At 33.8% G+C, this 24,831-nt stretch overlaps 1 long non-coding RNA gene and 1 pseudogene across 1 annotated transcript; one reads left to right on the forward strand and one right to left on the reverse strand.

The window, feature by feature from the left end:
• Window positions 1-610: 610 nt before the first annotated feature.
• On the forward strand, window positions 611-9,260 carry LOC120274609 (annotated as a pseudogene).
• A 2,003-nt stretch (window positions 9,261-11,263) lies between these two features.
• On the reverse strand, window positions 11,264-17,908 carry LOC120274456. The gene is made up of 3 exons (XR_005540934.1): window positions 17,867-17,908; window positions 11,491-11,598; window positions 11,264-11,379 (listed from the first exon to the last, which is right to left on the reverse strand). It is a non-coding gene; the product is annotated as an uncharacterized LOC120274456 (long non-coding RNA).
• Between the last annotated feature and the right edge of the window lie 6,923 nt (window positions 17,909-24,831).

Consider the following 24,831-nt stretch of genomic DNA (forward strand, 5'->3'; position numbering starts at 1 on the left):
GAGTGGTTTGTGGGAGTTGGATGATAGGAGCCCACCATGGTTCAAATCCTAGAGTTTGCAATTGTAAGTTTTTAATAATTTTAGTAATTAAAAACAAGGTTTTTTTTTTCAAAAAATTGTGGAAATTTTAAAAATTATATAACAAAAATAATGATCTAAACTTGATGATTTTTTTAATAATCAAGAAAAAATTAAATTAATAATGTGGTATTGAAAATTTTTTCTTATTTAAAAATTACTAAATTTTTTTAAGTTTTAATAAAGTTTGAAAAATTGTTCAAAACATCCCTCACAATTATAATAGTTGACTTCAACCCCCTTTACCGATGAGTTCTGGTTTTGCCACTGGTCGTGGTTGGACTGAGGAGAGGTCATGGTTGAGCTAAAAATGCCAAAAAATTAAAAGGTGATGAATATGAGAATATTGACTTTTATTTAAGCCCGGGCTGAACTAAATTCCTGGGTCCGCCACTGCCCATATAGCCGCCGTGGAGAGTTTTGTGAACGCCGGTTCAAAGAACGGCTGGTAAGGAGCCAGCTGCAGGATGATGCTATTAACCGCCCACGGACCCTCAAACATCAGTCTATTCATTGCTTCTTGATTCTCACACCGAATCAACAGGTACCCATTCGGCAGATCGGAGATGTGGAAAGAGCCGATCTCCGCCCACTTTTCACTCAGTATCTCCTTTACTTTCTCAAATGGAGGTGATTTCCCAAAGAACTTCTCGTAGAGCGCCGTCTGGAACCTCATCCTTGCCCTAGATAGCGTATCATGATCCACCCGAATGAACTCCATTGTGTTGGCTTTGAGTTTGTTAAGTACAGGGCCTTCCATTAATAATGGAGACGGGGGTTTTCGTTGAGCCGCAGCCACTACGTCTGCCCAGGTCTTGTTTAACATGGACGGAGGAGGGGGTTGGCCCCCACTCGCCATAGCAAGGGGGGCTGAACAAACAAAGAAAAGGGGAAAGCTCACAGAGAGGAGAGCTCACAGAGAGCTACTCAAATCAGATGGGGTGGGTGTTGTTGGCTTCCAAAAGAGGTTAATTAATCCTCTCGTGGCCAAAATAGTCTGGCAATGTTCCTGCCAATCTCTCCGAGAGCTTTTTTGTGAATCATCTCGTCATCAAAATCTCTCCGAGAGAGCTCTGCCCGAGCGGAAGAAACCCTCAATCCGATGAAGCTATTCAAGAAGCTCCACGATCATCATGGCCGCTCTAGCGAGGTCCCGGTTGCTTCCTCTTCGTCTATGCCCTCTCTGCTGTCTCCTTCTTGCGCCTCTGACCACCGTGCGGAGTTGGTGGAGCGGCGGCCCCGGCTAACCCTTCTCCGCCATCGCCATTCAATGCTTCATGGCTTTCTCCGGCTGGAGACTTTATGATGTCTGAGGAGGAGTACCAGGTGCAGCTGGCACTGGCGATCTCGAACTCAGAGTTTTGGTATGATCCTGATCGGGATCAGATCCGAGCGATGAAGCTTCTTAGCTTGGGGAAGCAGCGGATGGATCCGATTTGGGAGGAGGATTTTCTGCCAGTGTGCTTTCTCTGTCGGTATTGGGTGAGTTCTTTTCTACATGCTCGTTTTGAGCTTGAATTTTTCTTGTTTTAGTATCCGATTTAGGTTTGATTATGCTTAAGAACAGTAGGAAATTTAGAAATTATGGTTTTGGAGAGGAATTGTGAAGTTTTATGAGAAATTAGGGTTGGCTCTGGCCATTGGTAGAGTGATGTAAAAAAATAAGCCAACTTTACTTTTTATTGTGATTGATCTTTGTTGGGCCTGTTTACTTCCTTGTTTCTCAAATCTTTTTCTCAACAATAACCTTACACAATCTAGAATGTGAAGAAGACAATGATTTGAAGTTCATTAACTTTGCAGTTGTAGAGTGGCAGATGTGACACTGGACTGTTAGCAATTTTTTACCCTGAATTTTCTATGAAGATATGGCTCTTTTTTTGCATGAGGGAACTCTACAATATCATTGCTCTTCATTGATGACCTGAGCCTTAGGATCATCCAATTTGTTTAGACCCCCACTACTTTTAACCCCCAGTCTGTTTGCACTATGATTAATAAAAGACAGTGCAATTAGTGGAGGATTTCATATTTTCGGCTTGCTTGCCTACATGTTTTGCCATCTCAAAAATCTTTTTCAATCTAATATTCTGTGACTATACTTATGCCTAATGCTTGAAAATCAACACATTCATTTATGATAAAACTGTAGGTGATTTTGCAAATTGCATTTATTCCTTCAAGATAAGCTTTTGCTTTTTCATGTGTGATTTCTCTCACTTTCACATCTTATTTATGCCTTTGAATTTGATAATTATGTGCATATGTTATTCTTTAGTATGTTATTTTTAAATAGTGTATTTCTATCTTTTGCTTCCAGAACTATAATGTTTTTGATTATAAAGACACAGTTTTGGATGGGTTTTATGGTGTACTTAGGTTGTCAGTTTTTGCAAGTGAAGGAAAGATTCCGTCACTAGTGGCTCTAAAAAAATGGAAATCTTGGGTTTGAAGCTATTGTTGTCAATCATATTATTGATCATGACTTGGTCGAGTTAGAGCAAGTAACACAGTGTATACTGCTTGACTACCCTGCTGAAATAGGGATTTTAGTTCAAAGAATATCTGAACTTGTAGCCGGGCATATGGGTGGCTCTGTATAGGATGCTAGTATCATGTTAGCAAGATGGTTGGAGAATAGTACAGCGTTACGAACGTCACTACAAACAAGAGTATTACCTATTGGTCGCATAAAATTAGGTCTATCTCGTCATCGCGCTTTGTTCTTCAATGTCAGCCATCTTGCTATTCTAAAATGAGGTTTCTTTCATTATTATCACCACATTCTGGTACACCATCCATGCAATAAACACCATGGTACTTTAAGCCCTTTTTCTTTATTACCTTGTTATGAAACCATACCCATGCGGGTCCTTGCAGACAAAGTTGGTGTTCCTTGCAAGTTAGTCAAAGGAAGCCAGTACATTGTGGTTGACGATGACAATGTTAACATAATAAAATTAGATGCCGGAAGGTGTGTGCTTATGTTTTTTAAGTAGTGTCACTCTTAGAGGATTAATTAGTACCTGCTAAAAATTGTGAGTTCTTGTATAATAACATTTGGGGTTAACTAAGTTATTCTTGAAAGCTCATTTTTGGAAAAAAAAAAAAAAGTTATTGAGCCGTTGGTATTTTGTCATTTATCTATAAATGTTTTATGGTTTCACAAATAATTCCCCTTTTTTTTTGTTGAATTTGACAGCTTTTACCACTTGCTATAAATACTTCTCTTAAATGCTGCTTGCTTTGTGTATGCCATTGCATAACATGGAATCATGCATAAGTATAACTATATATTTCCCCATCATTTTTAACTGCTTTCACAGAAGGGTTGGTTTAATACTATTGCCTATGCAAAAGTTTATTTGACTGAGAGTTGTAATGCGTTGAAATGATTTGGATTTTTTTTTTTTGGTATGATCACAGTATCCCTTCAATGAGATTGAATTATGTTAGTAATAAAAGGAATTGTTGTGAAATCTGTTTCTTGTATGGTAAACTTTGGTTGTATTTGTGTAAGTCATGCTTCTTGTCATTGTTAATGAAGACTTATTATACTTTTCACAACAATAATGTGGCGTTTTCTTATTCTCAATGCCTAATGTCTTCTTTAACTGCTCACTTCTTTTTGTTCTTTTTTTTTCTAGGGAATTCTTGGTTGATCTCATGGCGGACCCTTACACTCTTATTCCAGTAGATGTAGTGAGTGCAAAAGATGTGCCCTTAAGTTCAGGTAATTCAAGATTCACTGAAAAACTTCAATTCCTGGACCACAAATAAATTAGGTGGTGACTTATCGGGATCCAAACAATTATATGAAAATGGATTTGGAGCTTCATTATTCGATAATAATATCTAAGTTCAAGGCACGAGAAGGCAGTACTAGTATCTTCTGTTGCAAGTAGTGGAACATCATCCATAACACTTGGTAGTAGTTCAAGTACAAATGCAAAGGGCTTGTCTTCTATTCAGCCAAATCAGTTCCCTTCAAAGTAGAAAGTCATTGTTGTAGCACCTTTGGATGTTAATGATTCGGTTAGTGAGAAACTCAGCATAGTACCAAGTTTACAGAATGCTGAAGATTCTAGAAACCTTTTTGCTGAGCTGAACCTTTTCCAAGAAATTGGTCTCAGAAAAATTTCTGGACCATCTAAAATTACTGATAATAAAAAACATGGGTATCAGAGGCGCAGAGATAGCATTGCTTTATTACCTGCAAGCCTCAACATCCATTGATTTGGAAAAATCGCCCTGCTTGCAATGAGGTTCCAAACAGAAAGCAATATAAATATGTGGAAGGAATTTTATCGAGAAAAGAGATAGGAGTGAATGATCTTAATGCTTCCTCTTCTCATCAATCAACTGCAGATGGGAAGGCATTGCTTGATGGTTCTAGTGGCTGAGATACTTCTGATAGTAAGATGAATGGTGCCTTCAATGGTGGTCGCCCGTTTGAGTTCAACAAATCGAAAATTTCCTCCAGATTTCATCAAGATGGTAAGATGTTTATTGGCCAAACTACTTCACAAGCTAATAAACAACTGAATCAACTGCTTAGTTTTTTTTCCCTATATGCTGTTCTTCGTCTATATTCTTCATAGCATGTCCTTTGGCGGTGATCACAAGTGATGCCATAAAACAAGCGAGCTTGTCTTAGTGAGAAGAGGTCACCTTAATAGGTCATACAACAATTAGCAACAGAATACTGTATTAGCATTCATTTTATCCACTACATAGCTGCTTTAAGAAATGTTTGGGTAATTTTTGTGTTTAAAAGATGTTCTAGGTGATCCTATTATTTTTTATGTGAAGGATCTTTGCTTTATTATGCTATTTAATATATCAATAGTTTTCTTATCTTGTTTGATTTTTTAAATCTGGACATCTTTTTCGTAAAAAAGATGTTATAATTTATCTGTACTGTATATGAATACTAGGAAGTGATTGTGAAGAAATTCCTGCATCAGGATTTTGATGGAGATGCCTTAGATGAATTTCGGAGAGAAATTACTTGTTTTCTAGAGTAATCATTACATGATTTTATATTTCCACTTTATGTTTTGATGAGGGAGTTTTATTTTTTATTTTCCATTAGGTGAAAATAATGCATAGGTTGTGGCATCCAAATGTTGTTCTATTTATGGGTGACGTGACCAGCCCTCCCAACCTATCAATTGTTTCAAAATTTCTTCTAAGGTAAAAAGAAAAATCTTTTTTCCCTTAAATTGAACCAGTGAGTACTATAAAAGAAATCAATTTGCATATTCTTACTTCAAAAAATTTAGCAATTTCTTAAATTGGTTTCAATGTGGTCATTGGCATGAACTCAGATTAAATATGTTCCGACATTGTTTGTGCACCTACTAATTGATTGCAAAGCATTTGTTGGTCCGTCTTTTGGTTTTATATAAACTTTGTCCAAAATGGTCTGATCTCACATGTGCATTAATAATTTGAAAGAAGGGGTTGTACCATCTTCTTGAAAGTTCTAAGAGAACATTCCCGTCTCCACATTTTAGATTTCATGGAAGAATCTAGCAATGGACTTGAAGCAGAGTTGTATTCAACATCTATTGTTTGAATGCAATTGAGCTTCATTCTGTCATTGGTTTTGTACCCAATGGACCAAGCCCATCCTTTTCTAGCTTTTATCCATAAATTCTTGCACTTCGGGTGTTAGAGGAACTGTATGGCTTTGTATCTGTATTTGGTTAGGTCACCAGTGTATTTTTCAACCTTTCACCTTTTTCTACATGAACAGTGCAACTTGAGCCTATAGCTTTATGTATGTAATTCTCCAAACCTATCAACATAATCAGCCATATCTTATTAGGTTTCATGCCATTTACAGCAGATACTATGGGTGGGCATTTTGTTATTTGTGTTATATAACAAGAATTGAACATCAGCGAAGCCATATGATGTGCATGGGCTTGTCGACTTAAAATTGGGGGAGCAAATAATGGAGGATTTGAAGGGTATAAAGTTTAATGCAATGTTTTAAAGGATACATAGGTATTTATGGAGTTTTGAGATGTATTAGCAAAAAAAAATTATCATTTGTTGATTTTACTTTTAGAATTTCAAATTGTGCCATGGAGAAGTCTTTTTTGCTCCTTTCATCACTTGACTCAAATGCAATTTGATTAATCAGGGGAAGTCTGTACAGAATTCTTCACCGACCAAATTGTCAAAACTGAGGAGAAGCGAAGAATCAAAATGGTTGTTGATGTGGTATGTTTAATTTCTTTTTTTCATAATTTCTTGGTTGCTAGTCTCGTGTAAACTGATCCTCTGTGTTGTCCCATAGGCCAAGGGCATGAACTGCTTGCACACTAGCATACCAACAATTGTCCATCGTGATCTGAAATCACCAAATCTATTAATTGACAAGAACTGGACTATGAAGGTATTTTATTTTTGCCAACCTTGAATACATGGAAAGGTTTTAAAACTTGTTCTGCTTTTTAATATGAAGGAAAGCTGCTAAGGTAATTTAGAAAGTAATAGCAAAACGTTCCTTGTCCAAAATTTAAAACTTCGTCTCAAACTGATTGAGTTGTGCACTTGCAGGCATAGTTGGTAGAATAATAATAAAAAAAAGAAGATCATAATTTCCATCACTTGGGTTCATACTACTGTTGGGAGCAATTCTCCTTGGATTTGTATAGGATGTTTTTTATTGTGTCATCTTAGATTGATTGCTGGTAACATTTTCAGCCTGCAGAAAGTGGGATTGGGGGTTTTGTTGAAGCTATTGTATGGGAAACTAGTGTTTATGTGGAAAAATTAGAAGGATTCTAGCTTTCTATTTTGGTTTATTTGGCACCCCAATGTCTGGGATGTATTGAAGTCCTGGAATTTGAACAGATAACTTGTTTTGTAAGACATTATTTGTAAGTTGCCTACTAAGGCATCTGAACCTTTGCATGGATCTGGCAACAAGAAGTTTTATATATCCCATACTTGCAGAAAATATGCTGGTCAGACCAACAATTCTTGCATCATTCAATCTATAATCATGATTTTGTTAAATTTTAGTCATTTGGTTTACATCACTCATTTAGTTGTTTTAGGTGTTCATTATTTGCTGACCTATATGCTTTAGTTGTTTTAGCTTTTTTCTTCAAATATGTGGGTGTCTTTCTAGTCTCATTAGATGTCAGTAAGACCTATGTTAAAAGTGAGTTTACATCAACTTTTTCAATCATTGTTTACCTCCACTCTTTCAATCATTGTCATACCTCTTGGGCCCAATCGAAACTAGTCCTGCTTTGTTTCAAAAAATATATTTAAATGTGTTTCTATCTGCATAAGCTTGAATTGCACTCGTAGGATATCCATATCCTTGTTCTCATTCTAAAACTTAGTTTGTCTAATGCTTATGTGTATACACATGTTTTTCTGTGGTTTTTTGTTAGTGTTGTCACTGTGTTGCCTTCTTAATAGGGATTGGTTACTTATGTTGGTTCATTGGTTATGCTCCTAGTTAGAGCTAAGAGGTCCTAAATTCTGAGTATAGCCCTTTCCCATGAATACTGATCAAAATATCGGGCAAGTTCAAGTTGCACCTTTTGGCCATAGCGTCATCTTTAGTTTTCCTTTATGCAGTGTGATCTATTTAGGAAGCCAGTAGATATAATTTAATGTCACATACAAACATCCATGCCAAACAAATTTATTTATGTATGTTTGGGAAAGGTAACCTTTTAAATGTTGGAATAGAATAATAAATGGATATCATCATTAATTTTCTTGATCAACTATTACTCTATTAGTTTGCATTGATAGCCTTTTGATATCAGTGTAATGCAGGTCTGTGATTTTGGTCTCTCAAGGTTGAACCACAGCACATTTTTTATCATCAAAGTCAACCGCTGGAATGGTAAGATCGAATCTTTGCTCTACTACATTTAGGAAATTATTATTTCTAGTCTGTCCTTATTCTGTTTCAGCCTAAATTGATGGCAGCAGAGTTGTTGGGCAATGAACCATCAAATGAGAAGTGAGTTTTCTATATTAAAACCCTCTTGTTTTATTTTGTTGACAAGAGAGCTGTCACAACAGCTAATAAGACGGAAACAACACAGCTTGAGGAAACAGAAGTAAACTAACAGAGAACGAACAAGTTAAACACAACATATGATAAATTAAAAAAATGAATTATCTATAGTTTACTTCGGTTATATTATCTATGATATATCTATAGTTATCTATAGTTACACTTAAGCACCTTATCATTTCCTAGACATTTGGCATTCATTGATGTGTTTGTTAGTTGAGCTGTTCTCTTGTGATGGCCTCCCATCGAAGGTGTGATGTGTACAGTTTTTGAGTGATATTATGGGAACTCACAACTTTGAGGTTGCCTTGGTCTGGTATGAATAAATACAGGTGATGGGTGATGTTGGCTTGAGGATTGCGATTCCAAAAGACGTTGATCCTCTTGTGGCCAAAATAATCTGGCAATGCTGGCAAAAGTAAGCACATTATATATTAATAATGATATGAACTGTTCATACATAACACCTAAGTTTTTTTATATATTTATATATAGATAGGTATTGTAGAATTGTGCTAACTCTGTTTTGTTCTCAACTTTTGCTTTTTGTGAAATGAACATGCAGAGATCCAAACTTAAGGCCTTGCTTTGCGGATCTCACAACAGCTCTCAAGTCTTAACAACGGCTTGTTGTCCCTGCTTATCATGATGCGGCAAAACCTACCTTTAGCACAAGAAATACCAGTAAACATAACGCCTTGAACATACTAAAAGGTAAATAAGCTAAGAGATCCATCCTTTTATTACTTTTTGTAGTGTGTAGTAGCGCCCTTAAATCAGGAGATGTGAAGTGAAATGCTAGTTTAGTTTACCTTTTGGGCTAGAGCAAAAATTAATGCCCACTTGGCTTGTGTTTATGTTTTCCTTGTGGAGACTGTACAGGAATGTTCTTTTTGCCTATTCAGTATATATTGGTACTTGCAAGTCCAAAGAACTTGTAGTGGCTTGTAGGAGTTTCTTAGGGTGTTTTCTTTGCTTTGTATCCAATTGAAAACCAGGGACATTATATAGACAAAAATGGGAAGACCCTATGGCTGATTGTGACGAAAGGGAGTGAACGGGTTGAGTGTAATTAAGTTGTGTAAATAATAGCGATGATACGTTGAGTTATTGAGGAATATGGTCTCACGGGTCAGGAATCTTTAAGAACTAGATTCCATTTCATGATTGATTGAATGAATGAGTGAATGCATGAAATGAAAAAGAGAATATGACATTGTTATATATGTGCCTGCACTACTGTTGCTGGAATTATATCTATATATGTGAAAGTGTTAATGTTCTTGTTGTGCCATTTGATTTGTGAATATTTTCATCTGACAATGGTTTCTATTGAGCTTCGTGTAAACTTATTCACTGTCTACTCTGTTTTCATTGTTGTGTTTTGTCAAAATGTTTGTACCTTCAGGTCTTCAAGGGAAATTAAAAACAGGAAAATCTGCCAAGCAATGGAAAGGTCTTGTAAATTTATCATCTATCCAAAATGATAATGTTACAAATGAAAAACACCAGGCAAATGGTTAAATAAAGATTTGGAGAATGGAGGTGACATTTGACAACAGGGATACATCAGTCTTTAATGATCGGATAAGTGATGAATTCTGTTTAAGAAAAACTGCTCAATGTGTGATGAGCAATTCAATCATATAATAAATATTGATGAGTATGACATAATCTTTCAGCTGTGCAAATTTTGCCTCATCTAATTGTTCGCTCGATAAAAATTATGCCTTGCCAAACTTATCCTATCTTGTTCCCTAATCTGGATTCAACTTGAGAATTTGTTAATGCTCTTTAGCAGCAATGCAAAATCAAAACTTTGATTGATCATTAGGTTGTTGGATCTCCGAAGAGATCAATGACCTGGTTCTCGTTATCCTCAAGTTGTTAGAGTACTTGCTATTCTCAAAGAAGCTCCATGCACTTCATTCCCACTGGCAAGCTAGCAACTCATTTGCCCACACCTACAGAAAAATAAATAAATAAATAAATAATGTAGGAAAAATAAATAAATAATATATCATAGCACACTTATTAAAAATGTGTCATGAATATCTAAGCAAAATAATTCAACTCTAATTAAATTAACAAAAAAAAAAAGTGTGGAAGAAACATCACCTTATCATAAATTATTGCAACAAAAGACCCAATGCTTCTTTAGTATTCCGGTATTAAACTTTTGATCCTCGAACAAGTTTGCCTTGGCTTGATAAGTAGAATCTTGCTATCACTACCAAATAGATAAAGAATCTTCACGTATCTTGATCTCAATGAAAACTCTTTTTTGAAGTGCCAAAGCCTCCTTTTCCATAAATAGCTTTACCAACTGTAGCAACACCAATCAATCAATTAAGCCAACTATCACACGGTCTATTGGTACACGGGTCGCCGATAGGACTCTTGCCGAGTGGCGAGAGTTCGATTCTCGGCTGAGAGCATATTTCTGGGAGATGTGAGCGGTGGTTGTGTGCGGGTGGTCCCAGCGCCCACGTGTGCTCGAGCCCCTCCCCCACCTGCTCCACCGAGGCTTGTGCAGGCCCCTGACGATTTTAGCGGGTCCCCCACTCCTCTTGTAAAAAAAACACACATTTATCAATTAACACCTTCTTTTGCCTTTGTTTTGCTCTTTAACCTGCCAAAAGAAGAGAGAAAAATACACAAAAAAAATCACAATAGTAACACCAAAAACAAAGTTAAGTCTGAAAAGCCCCTCATTTTAGACCATTCTGCACATTAACAAAACTAAGGCTTTAAAAGTTAGACAAAGTCCACAATTAATCCTTAGCAATATGCAAGTGAAAATAACAAATAAACAATATTTTACATATATATATATATATATATATATATATATATATATATATATATATATATATATATGCTTCCAACATGCTAACAAAGAACAACTTACTTGAAAATATAGTTTGAATGAAAGATACAACCCAACGATTGATGTCTTCAATCGATCAACTTTCAAGCCAGACTTAACTTAGAAAATACAAAAGATAATAATGGTAAACAAACCTCAAACTTGTAAACCAAATAATAATAATGTCTTTAGTACACTGGCATAAATAAAAAACCAATGAAAGTGTTTAGATTTGAGAAGAAAACTAGAAACAACACAAGCAATCTAGAGCATAATTGCACAGTAACTTTGGTAGATCAATGATTAATCGCAAAGAGAAGTTGTAGTTCTGATAAGCTTTTGGAGATGTAAAACCCAAGAAATTAAAGACCTGTCAAATGAGTGACATGATTTCTCAATGTTATAAGTTCCACATTGAATGTGAAAACAAAAAAGAGAAGAGAAGAAAAGAACATTTTCTCCTAATAAATATTGATCTTACTTGGTTTGAGCATGAGATGATCTCTTAACTTGTGCAGACAAAAAACATAGAAAACTCAAAGACCTTTCATTCACTTCCACTAGTCGTGCATTCATTAGGATTCTCATCCTGTAAAGACAAAAGTATTCAGCAAATTAATCATTCTTAATAAGTTAATGTCCCTAGTTTTAATTACATACTTGTACATATTGTTCCATGCTTTCAACATTGTCCATGCGTTTAATAATAGTAATCCAATTATTATTGGTGTTATAATGGGTGCATATTGATAAACTATAGATAAACTAACATTCAAACATGATATTAAAGGTAGAAAGAGGCACAGGTACGGTAATTTTTGAAGTAAACTATTACTACTTTGGCTCATTTTCACTTTTGATCATGGAACTTCAATTTGTATCAATTTGGTCACTCAACTTTAATTTCATTTCACTTCGTAGTAAATCAAGATATTTCAACCTCCAAATGAATGATGTGCCTGTTTTTCGATGACGTGGACATCTCTAATAGACTTAATAATGTGTCAATAGGAGGACTGACTTAGATTTTTAGACAACCATGTAATCAATTGGGGGTTGAAATCCTTGATTTATTACCGGTTGAAATCAAATTAAAGTTGAGTGACTAATTGATACAAATTGAAATTCAGTGATCAAAGTGAAAATGAGCCAAAGTTTAGTGACTCACTAAAAATTCTACTCCTACATATGCCCCCATTAAATGCCCCTTCCAAATTGAGATCTTATCGAGTTAATAATGCGTATATAATGAATTTTTAAAGCTCCTAATATATATATATATATTATATATATTAAAAGGAACGTAGTACGAATGCAAAAAAGAATTCTATAATTATATAAAAAAAAAATCCTTATGTTATAGCAATTGATTAACGAATAGAACTTGTTTTAACATTCATGAAGCCACAGTGTGAAGTTGGAAATAATAAAAGAAAAGCATGAAACTTACCTTGACGGAAAAATGGCGAAAGGTGAGATGGGATGGTGCCATCATCCCACTCTAAGCTTTCCCACCATTCTTTCTCACAAGCAATGGTTATACTTCTTTGATTGTTGTTAATGCCACTCTTCAATGATAACTTCTTCGTGATTAAAAACATTGATGCACTTGAAGCCATGAAAGTTGAGGGAATTCCAATGCAAAATTGCTTGTGCTCACTAATTTTGGTAGGTTTATTAAATATAAATATTCCAGAGAGGTGGAATGTTGGGCATGTGTTCGGAGACTTCTTGTTGTTGGATTTCTCTCCTCGATCTAAAACAACATTTCTATCTTTGCACAATCTTTATATGTAAATCGAGTAGCCACTGGAGTCGCAGGATCCAAGCTAAATTATCAAAAATTACATTCCACTATATATAACTGCTTCAACACATGAAAAGATTCTGGAGGGGATAGATCTTTCCAAATAATGTTTGCTAGTTTTTTGACATCACTGATAAAGAGGTGTTTGAGATGACTCCCACTTCCATTCATCACAATCTGCTCAAGCTGTGTGCATGATTTAATTTGTAGTGACTGCAAGAATCCATGATTTTTGCAACTTAAAGTGTCAAATGAAAGAGAGATGATATCCACATTGTATAGACATAGCCAAGATATTGGGAAACATGAGAGCTGTTGGAGAACCTCTTTTGATACTACTCGAATTCCTATGGCTTTGACATGTTTCTTCAATTTCTTTAACTGTTCCAGGTCTACCCACCCTGATGGATATATGTTAATGACCTTCAACTTCTGTAATCTTGACATGAGATCTTCTAGGTCTACCTTGCCAAGCCCTTTCAAATCTCTGCATATCAAATATTGCAATTTCTTCAAATATACCAACTCCTTTGGAAGTGATGAGATATTTGTGCCTGAAATGTTTAGGTATTGCAAATTAACCAAACATTTGAAGTCCTTTGGAAGCTCTTCGATACCAGTGTATGAAAGATCCAAATATTTCAAATTTGGCATCTGTTTGAAAAATCCTTCAGGAATATTTTGGAAACAAGAATTAAATTCTATCATTAAACACAACAAATCAGAACACTGATGAGACAAAATTGGCAAAAGCTCCACCTTGCCACTTATAATCACTCGGTTAGCAAATCTCCAATTCTCTGCATTGATTGATGTTATTTCATCGACGTGGTACCTATCATAAGTTTTCACTATCCATTTAATCTTCTTACTCCCACAGTCTGATGCTATCCACACTGCCATCTCATAAATTACATCATGTAACCTCACAACATCATCATCATCAGAAGACAATAAACACGATTCCTCTAGAGTCTTGAGGATATTTTCTCCTGTGCCATAAGCTTCTTGCAAATTGTCAAAATCACCAATCAAGCCTAATCCTATCAAAAACTCTATAATACTCAGTTTATGTTGTCCTCGCAACATGCAAATAGATAAGAAACACTCCTTGAAATCATTAGTTAGATTATCATAACTGAATTTCAAAATTGGAAGCAATGATTCCTGCACACCTTAAACTACTTCAGTGCCTGAATTCTTTATCGAGTTCAACATAAATTTCCAATCTTGGACAGATTTTTTGTTTGACATGGCCTTACCAACCACTTTCAGAGCAAGTGGCAAACCACCACACTTCTCCATCACCTGCCTTGCTATTTTCTTTAACTGAAAATCTGACTCAATAACAACTAGATTTACATTGTCCTTGAAAAGATCCCATGCTTCATCTGATTCCAAGCATTCCACTTTGATGGTATTTTTTCCTGCACCCATCTTGGCGCACACATCTTCAGATCGAGTAGTGAAAATCACTTTGTGTTTATATTGTTTGGTGGAATTATCATTGCTATAAGGATGGGGAATTCCAAGAGCAATAAGATCCACTTCTTCCCATATATTATCCAAGAGCAATACAAAGTTGCTAATTTTTAAAACATCAAAGATGTCATCTTTACCAGCAGAAGATTCCAACTTCAACCTTTTCAGTCAATCTGTTTTCAAGTTCTTCCAGCTGAATATCTTCGAAAGCTCTCGATAAATAACGGATTGAATCCCATGTTTGCATCACCTAACAATGACTGCCTGATTTTTTTCAAGAGTGTGGTCTTGCCTACACCCCCCATGCCCCATATGCCAATTATACCGACTGTTTCATCTGCCAGATAATTGCGAGCAATATCAACATTGAGCTGATTTCTTTTCCCCACTGTTCTATATGATTCAGAGACTGGATGAGGAGGGTGTTGCTCTATGAATGAGACATTTGATTGTTCTCCTTTCAACCGATTTATTTCATCTAATAAATTGATTGCTCTTCTGCTAATGCTATACCTTGAAATACACAATTCAGACAACAAGGGCCTGTAACACAACAACTTTTGCTGTATTCATCCACAATTGTGTTACCTTCTCATCTTTTTCTCCAACCTGTTTAAAAACCAATTCAGATGTTTTGAAACCTATACACACTGACATTGCTTATTATACCAAATTGAAAAACACAAAACCATTTATAAGATAATTATGAAAAATCATCTTGATTTAGCAACCAAAGTAAAAATGTTTGACTATATTATTATTATTATTATTATTATTATATGTTTGACTATATTATTATTATTATGCGTTTCCAAATAATTCAATACGACCTTATATAATAACAAGTTCATTTTCTCCCATGGAGAATGTTTTATATATGTTGATTTTTAATTATTCTTTTGTGTGGCAACTAATTAATATTATACCAAATTGAAAAACACAAACCAATACACAATGACATTTTTATTATACCAAATTGAAAAACGCAAAACCAAGACATAAAAAAATCTATCAGATAATTATGAGAAAAATCATCTTGATTTAGCAGCCATTGTTAGACTATATTATTATTATTATTATTATTATTATTATTATTGTGTTTCTAAAATAATTCAATACAACGCTTACATAATAAAACGTTCATTTGTCTCCATGGAGAATGTTTTATATATGTTGATTTTTAAATTATTATTATGAAATAAACGTGATAAACCATGCATTTATCAGATGACAAAGAACAAGATAAAACCAAGTTCTCTCACCGGGAGTGTGAGGCATACACACACACAATGTAAAAATACAAAAGTAGAATAACAAGAGGGGAGTCTGAGAGGCTGAAGACACCATCCCGACAACCTCATGCTCGCATCTAGGCATGTAAGGAGCAACTACTCCTGAGCCAAAATTATTCTTTATGTGGCAACTAATTGTGTAAACTAGCCAATTTAAAAGTTCATTATTTTTATTTTTAAATATGGGAGTGGATTAGTCAAAAATATTAGTCCCTCGTCATTGTAATAAAAATAATATTTAAAAAAATTATTATTTAATTTAAACCGTATGTGGTAGTTGGCATCTCAAAATCAATCAACCTGGTCAATGCACAACCTTAGATAAGGTGCATAAAAAAAACATAACAACTAAATCAATCATATATAAAATTGTATACTGAGTCAACATTATGATAAAAATGATATTATATAATCATCATATCGAATTTTTCAAAATTATAGAAACAAAATTGATTAAAATGACGGTTTAAACCTCCGCATACCTCCTCGCATTTTCGAAAAAGTTACCTTTAGTCCTCTACTATTTTCGGTGCCTTTTTATAGTCCCTTTACTTTGTTAAAATGTGACTTTTTAAATCAGGATCGAAAATCGGACGTCTCAGTCGTTGCCTAAAACGGCCGATGGAATACACGTGGCTTTGTTTTATACAATTTAATTGATGCCACCGACGCGCTTTCATAATAGATTAAAGATTAAAAATTGGAAAAAGTAATATTCATATATGTTATCGGATCCTCAATCCCTCGATCCGAAATTTTAAAATAAAAACCCTTCTTCTTTCCCGAGGCCCCTATCCTCTCACTCATCTTCGACGATCCTCCGGCTATCTCAACCTCCATCTTCCCACCCAAGCCGACGTATCCTCCAGCTATCTCAACCTCCATCTCCCTCCCACACCTATTTTTTGATCGGATCGATTGGATTTTTGATATTGTTTTAACATGACTATTGTTTTTGGATTGATTGATTTCATCAAAAATTTTTTGATTGATGTCACTTGGCTTTTGCCAATTTTTGGAGTTTGAAATGTATGCGTAACGATATATGCGGATATGTCGATATAATACATCAATGAGATTTTTGACTTTTGTTCCTTCTTTTTATTTTTGGGAAATGTTTTGATGTTGTATTATAATTGTTATAATTGAATATGTAAGTTGTATTACATCGAGTTGAGTCTACACGTGTATTTCATCAAAATTTTTGGATTGGATTGTAATTGAATAAAAATAAATATCGATTACATCAAATTAGTCTTGTATACAATTGTAACACATTAATAAAACTGGACATATGTGTAGGGTCAATCACAACGAATGTTGGATTATATTAGATTATTCTTTATTACATCAAGTCAATAAAATTGACACAACCAAACGGGGGCCTAAAATACTCCACTAGGATCTCGCCGCCTACGACGGGCACGCGTCGGTGTGGGAGGGGGAGATGGAGGTTGAGATAGCCTGAGGATCGTCGGCTTGGGTGGGAAGATGAGGTTGAGATAGCGGAGGATCAGTCGAAGATGAGCGAGAGAGTGATAGGGCTCGGGAAGAAGAAGGGTTTTATTTTTAAGTTTCGATCCGTGATCGAGGATCCGCTACATATACGAATATTACTTTTCCAATTTTTAATCTTTTTAATCTATTATAAAAAGCCACGTCAGATGGCATCAATTAAATTTGTATAAAACAAAGCCACGTGAGGCCACATCGACGTCGCTTTAGACTAAGAATGGACGATCCGTCAGTCTGGATTTAAAAAGTCACATTTTTAACAAGTAAAGGGACTATAAAGCGTCGCAAAATAGTAGAGGGACTAAAAGGTAACTTTTTCGAAAGAAAGTGGATCGACGGAGGTTTTGAACCTAAAATGACCAAACTACAAGTATTAAGAACGTGCGTTTAAAACAAAGAGAGTAAAAATTAAATAAGAAAGGAAAAGATTATATATCACCAAAATCAGTCCCCGCTTTTTCTCTCTTCTCTGGTCTCTCTTTCATCGAGAATGCCGATTAGTCCTCTACTTTTGACAAAGTGCACTATTACATGCTCCCACTCAGTCCCTCTACTTTTTAGAAATGTGCCCCACTCTAGTAAGTGGGCACATTTCTAAAAAGTGTAGGGACCTGCTTGTATACTTTAAATAAGCGGCACGCTCAAAAAGTAAGGGACTAATCCGAGCATTTCAGTAGATGGACCAAAAGGAGAGAGAAAAGTAAAGGGACCAACTAGGTATTATACCAGAGGGAAAACTCAAGGATAGAATTTAGCTTCACCTTATGAAGCCAGCGTTGAAGTTCATCAGTGGGTTGTTTTCCTCTGTTTTCAAGGAGATTAAGCTCTCTATCAATACCATACTTCTTGGTCATGAGATCTTTCATGGCGCTTTCTAACCTATCAAGTTTCTCTTTGGTGCAAAACACATAGCTCATGTCCTCACGCATAACCTGGACTCTGGAAGCAAGAACAGCAAGGTGCAAGACATAGCTTCACCAGCTCCAACATGTTGCTGCCTTTTTTTTTTTTTGTGTGGAAAAGACTCAAACCAAGCACAAGACAATGTCTTGAGAAAATGGAGAAGATGCAGTGGTGCAAACCATTTAATATTTAAGCAACAACAACCCCTCCTCGGGCTATATTTAATATACATATAAATTAATTATTATTGTTCATCATCTCTATGCAAAATAAATAATATATATTGTATCTATAATATTTTTTTATAAAATTGATTTATTAGCAATGATGAAAAATTAGCTAACTGAGTCACCCATTTCATAGCCAATGGTATTACATAAAAAGTGCAAAAAGTTCATGTATTATACAATTGAATACAATATGATTTATCAATACTGTTTATTAAGTATGGGTGTGGGTCCTATATGAGAGAAATAGTAGTTTCATCTCTCCCGTGGTGTAGAACAAAAATCTTCTTAGGAGGTTTGTATGCCATTATAATTGGTGCACTTTTTTACTTGTTTATCCTTTTAACAAACCGGACACTTGTCTCCTATTTGTTAAAACAAAAGAAAAAAAAACAAAAGCTAATCTTACTAACATATATTATGATTAGTGGATACTTAATGTTGTTTCAGCATTTTAAGATACAAATTTCTTTTTTAATTGCTAATAAATTGGAAGATTGTCCTCATTTTTTTAAAGAAAGGATCGTTCTCAAATTGATAAATGTTTATTTCATAAAATTAGTCAATCATTCATAACAAATTAAATCAAAGAGGTTAGCTTCCATTTTATATGGATTCTTCTTTTGATGAGGACAAACAACAAGTTGGATGCACAAACGTACATATTTAATTATTCATACATATGTCTTGTCCATTTTTAATTATTCATAGCTTTACCTTATGAACCCAACACTGAAGTTTATGATCAGTGGGTTGTTTTCCTCTGTTTTGAGGGAGATTAAGCTCTCTTTCAATACCATGCTTCTTGGCCATGAGATCTTTAACGACACTTTCTAATCTATCAAGTTTTTCTTTGGAGCAAAACCCATAGCTTCATTAGATCAAACATGCCACTGGGTTTTCTTTGCAGAGACTCTAATTAAACAGAGGATGGTGCTATGAGTTAATGAAAAAGATGGGGTAGCGCAGACCATTTAATATTTAAGGAACAACAACTACTCCTCCCGCTATATGTAATATACTTATAATATTGATTATTATTATGCATCATCTATAATATAATATAACATGAACAGCAAAGGATACATATCTCCTTCTTAAATGTCAACATTGGCGTGAGGATTCTCTTCTATGGGAAAAAATTTTCCTATAAACTTGAGTATATATAAAATCGCATGACAAAGCATCTTTTTATTTTTTTGCATTGTGGTTGAGAGGTTTTGAGTTCAAGACCTCTCAAACACAAGCAAGATAGAAAACCACTAGTCTATGCCTTAGTTCCTAAATTTGAGTTATTAGCAAAGATGCAAAATGAACTAATTTTACTAACATATTATTATTGATCAGTGGATACTTTAATGTTGTTTCAACATTTAAAAAATATATATAATTTTTTAAATACTAATAGATAATTAGAAGAATGGTATCAAATTGGTGATTTTTTTATTTCATTAGTCAATCATTCACAACATCAAATTGGAGTGGTTTGCTTTCATTTTCCATGGATTCTTGTTTTGATCAGCAGAAAGACACGTAGCATTATATATCCCTTTCTAATTTTATTAATTTAAATAATTAATTATAATAATTAACATAAATTGACTAATTTAAATATTTAGTTAGAATAATTAAAAAATAATAATTAATATGAATTATTTAATATACATATTTACTTATAATAATTAAATTAAAATGATATTTTTTCCTTAATGGATATTTAATTAAATAAAATAATTAATTTACACATTTAATTAAACAAAAATCTTTAATTAACTAAAATAATTAAAGCTAATAATGACGAAAGAGATATTCAATTAAATTAAAATGACATTTTTACCCTTCAAAGATAATTAATTAAATACAAATCTTTAATTTAAATAATTAACTAAAATAATTAAAACTAATAATTATGAAAGAGATATTCAATTTAAATGTTTAATCATAATAATTATTTTGAATAATGATATTTAAATATTTTTTAAATAATAAAATTATCATGGAATATTACTCATTATTTTTATATATATAAATTATTTATTAGTATTAAGGGCATTATGAAATTTTTTCTATATTTCTTTTTATTTACTTTTTCTCCTCCAATGGCACAACTTCCAACCAAATACTATTTTTTATTTGTATTCCTATTCCTACTTGTGTGTTTGGATTGTGTAATGGTAATGAAAATTATGTTTGGTTGAAATAAAAATTCATTGAAGTGAGAAAAAGAAAAAAAGAAAAATGTGGTAATGCTACTTTATTTTTGCCCTTTAGGGTAAATAAATAATATTGAAATTTTTATGACAAATTTTTTAATTTGTAAAATATTTACCAAATATTAATTAAATAATTCACTACAATTATTTTTAATTTTAATTAGTACAATTAGGTATTTTTAAATAAATATTTAATGTATAAATAATGAAACAATGAAACTACTTTTGTTTCGAAATAATTAGATATATTTTTTATTTTAATGACTATAATTAAATATTTATATTGAATAGTTATTATTATTATTATTATTATTATTATTTATACAAAATTGGGATGAGTGTATATATGTCAAATGTCTTCCATTCCACTCCATTACTCTCAGATTTAGGTGTAATGGAGACCATTATTCAATTCTAAAAACCTAGAATTCAATTCCCATTCATATGAGATGGTGTTAGCATCAAGATTTGTGTGTATTCACATTCCTTAGTAATGATAATCCGAATCTAAATGCATTCGTTTTTTTCCATTCCCACCAACTCCGTGAACCAAACGTCACATAAATGGATTCCTTTCATCAATGAATGACATCAATGATGCCTTTAGACTAGCAGCTCCCTGACCTTACTCGATTATTTTTTTGTGGGTTCCCACTGTTGTGTCACGGTTTGAGAATGGTTTGGCTCTTTGTTACTTTCCAATACAAGTTTAGATATTTAACATGTGTTATATATATACACTTTCAATAGTTTTGATTTTTAATATGTTTAACATGTGTTGTATATGTTTCCAATACAAGGAAAGAATGAATGAATGAGCGATGTGACATTGTTATATGTGTGCTTGTAGTCCCGCACATCGGAACTAAATCTATATATGAAAACAAAGAAAATGATTTTTCTTTGTACTATATGTTTGTAAAATATTTTTCATCTAACAATGGTATATCTATTAAGCTTCATACAAAATTATATGTGTGCCTCGTAGTCCCGCCACTAGAACTAAATCTATATATGAAACAGTAAAAATGATTTTTGTTGTACTATATGTTTGTAAATATTTTCATCTAACAATGGTATATCTATTAAGCTTCATACAAAATTATGCACGGCCCAATCTGTTTGACTTTTTATTTCGTGAATTGATTTTACTTTCGGGGCTTGAAAAAAATAAAAATAAAATCTTTGTAAAAATCTCTCAAGCAATGAAAAAGGTATTACAAATTTATCAATCATCTATCCAAAGGAAAACAGTGAGCGATAGTGTTGCACATGAAAAACACCATACAAATGGTTAAATGAAGATTTGGAGAATGGAGATGAAATTTGGCTAATTAAATCATTCTTTAATGATTAGGTACAACAAATGACAGATTAATGATAAGAAATTCAACCATATGTAATAAATATTATAAAAAAATCGTTATTATCATAATCCAAACTATATAATTTTTACTTTTTTTATATTTTTTTAATAAATTAATTTAATAAATTATTTTTTTACTCAATTAGATAAAGTTTCAACGCCTTTTTACTTTTTCACATGACCACTGTGAAATCATGGGCAGACGGAGAATAAGAGGCAACTAGGTAAAGAACGGAGAAAGGTGAAAATAGTGGAGAAACACGGGGGAGGAGGAGAGTGGAGGTTGGGTTGTGGATGGGGGCGAAGTGACAGGGGGCGGGAGGGGTCTATTGACCCGTTGGTGATAGGGGCGGCTGCCCTCTGTCCCTCCGCCCTTGGACTCCTAGGAGGGCCATTGCACATGTATAAGAGTTTCTCACGGCCTTGCCTACTCACTTGGGGAAAAACCATCTATCTCAGAAACTAGCCTATGCCTAGATATATTTGTATATTCTCTACTACATTTTGGGCTATGGTGTCACGCCCCGAACCCAGCTCACCAGACCCGGTACGCCGACAAACGGCCGCACACCTACAAGGCCGAGACCCAGTAGGCGTGCAAGGCCTCCAAAACTGATTCTCAAAGCGGTGAGCTACTAAACTCCAGATCTGAAAAAAAATTAAAACAACAGATTATGAGCTTGACAGCCCAGTAAGCACCCACTAAAAATATAGGGATCAATTACAAAAATCATATTTTATCAAAAATCGAAATCGAATCAAATTCATTTCAAATAAACACAGATGTCAAAAACCGAGCATATAGGTCCCCCAAACAACTATTGCCAAAACAAAAGAATAGAACTCATATATTTACCCTCGGTAACCCGAGCCAGAATTATCATAACTCATATTTTTACCCTCGGTGACCCGAGCCTGATTTATCAGAGGCCGTTATTCTTCACTGACGGAAAGCGGTGGGAAACTATAGTTTCTATATCAGAGTACATGTCAACACGATCAATGTTTAACCCCCAGTGACAGAGTTATTGCAAAGTTAGTTTGGGGACTACGAGTACTGTGTCAAAATATTTCATGTTCACAAAACAATAAACTATCAAAATTGATACTGGGCAAAATGCAAGTAATTTGCAGTAACGTGATTCCATTTTTATCCTATCAAAATAAACCAGTTAATTGAATCCAAACATGAACATATAATAAAAAAAAAACACAATAGTAATTAATCAGAAAGTAAGTAAGTATCAGAAATTCAAAAATTAAGTAATCCAAATTTAAATAAATAAATAAAATTCGTATTTTTCTCAAAATTTTCAGATGTTCAGAAAACTAAAGTATATACATATAATAGGATTTATATGTGGGATACTTACCTGATTAATGCCCAAAAAAATACTCAGAAAACCATATACTTTTTGGCATCTCCTATATTTGGGAAGAGATCCTATTAGCTTTCAATAACAAAAATCGAGGGCTAACAAGCAATAGTATTAAAAAGGATTTTTAGAAGGGTACAAATGAAAAAAGTTCAAACTATTAATCTACACTCCCAAATATTGCTTATTGTGAGGGTACAATAGTAATTACACACTCTAAAAAGCCATAACAATAATTCCAACATGATCAATGAGTACTAAAACCCTCATAACTTCACCCTACACTTTTTCCAAATCACAAATTTTTAAAAATTCGGGAAAAAAATAGACACCTAACACTATGACATATCCATAATTTACATAATTTAGAGTATTACTCAATTTATAACATTCAATGGAATCTCCAACTATTTCTGCAAACTTATAATTCAGACCAATACTTTTAAAATACGTATATCTCTCAACCTACAACTCCAAAAGTAATACAATCTTACTGACAATCAGATAACTCAGAAATGAACAACTTTCCTATTTTTTTACCTTATCCAATTCAATCTTCATGATCATCAAAAAATGACCATAATTCTTCGAGGCTATGCACGTGAAATATCATCCGAGACACTTATACCAATAGGGCTATATCTCACAAACTACATGTGCATAAAATCTGAAATTTTTTAGGTATTTATATAAAATCAAACTATATAATTTTTTTATATTACTCTTCTCCAAATTCCATATACAAGACTATCAAATTGTCTAAGCAATCTTTATGTTCTCTGCAAAAATAGTATTGAGCACACCTATAGATATCTGATCATATCTCACAATTTACATGGCTAAAAATTCTAAAATTTTGCAGAGTCAAAGATAACATCGTCCTATATAACTTTATTATATAAATATAAATCTAAAACAGAACTTACAATTATGAAAATAATCAAAAACTGTTCAAGGGCTGAACAGAAATCCTGTCCGCGTCACCTGCGTCTAAAAATTTATAATTTGCAGGATAGTATTCCAAAAATTCTGAAATTTGGCAGAAAGCTAAACAAGACGTTTATATACAATTTGTCTATTATGATATCTTCCAAATTCTGTCTCTAAATCTTCCAAATAAATTAGGGATCTCTATTATGCTAACAGGAACTTTCTAAATTTTTATCCTCAAATTAAAATCAAATCAATTCTCATTAAACCCTAACCCTAACTAGTAACACGTCACAAACAAGCATAAGAAAGAGCAAAAACAAAATAACTCAGAGCCTTACCTCAACAATAACAGTGAAACTAAATCCGTGACGACGAGACCCTTCTCTTGTCATCGTCGCAGACACCACCCACAAAAAGGGAGAGAAAGAGATGAGGCAAGTCTCTCTCTCTTTTTTCCCCTAAACGGTGATCTAAAACCGAAGAAGGTGAAAAGAAGGCTAGGGTTTTGAAACTAAAAAAAAACAAAATCAATGGCTAAAATTAAAAGTAAAACCAACGGCTAGGATTAAAAAGATTAAAAGGAATGGCTAGGATTTGATTAAGGGGTGGGGCTCACATGTGGATAGAAGTAATGGAGGTGCATGTTTTTGCGTTGTAGGTCCCTAATTCACATGTTTGCCTTAAAAATTGTTACCATGTTCCTGAAAG

The sequence above is a fragment of the Dioscorea cayenensis genome, chromosome 13 (genome assembly GCF_009730915.1).
Source record: "Dioscorea cayenensis subsp. rotundata cultivar TDr96_F1 chromosome 13, TDr96_F1_v2_PseudoChromosome.rev07_lg8_w22 25.fasta, whole genome shotgun sequence".
NCBI classification, from domain to species: Eukaryota; Viridiplantae; Streptophyta; class Magnoliopsida; order Dioscoreales; family Dioscoreaceae; genus Dioscorea; species Dioscorea cayenensis.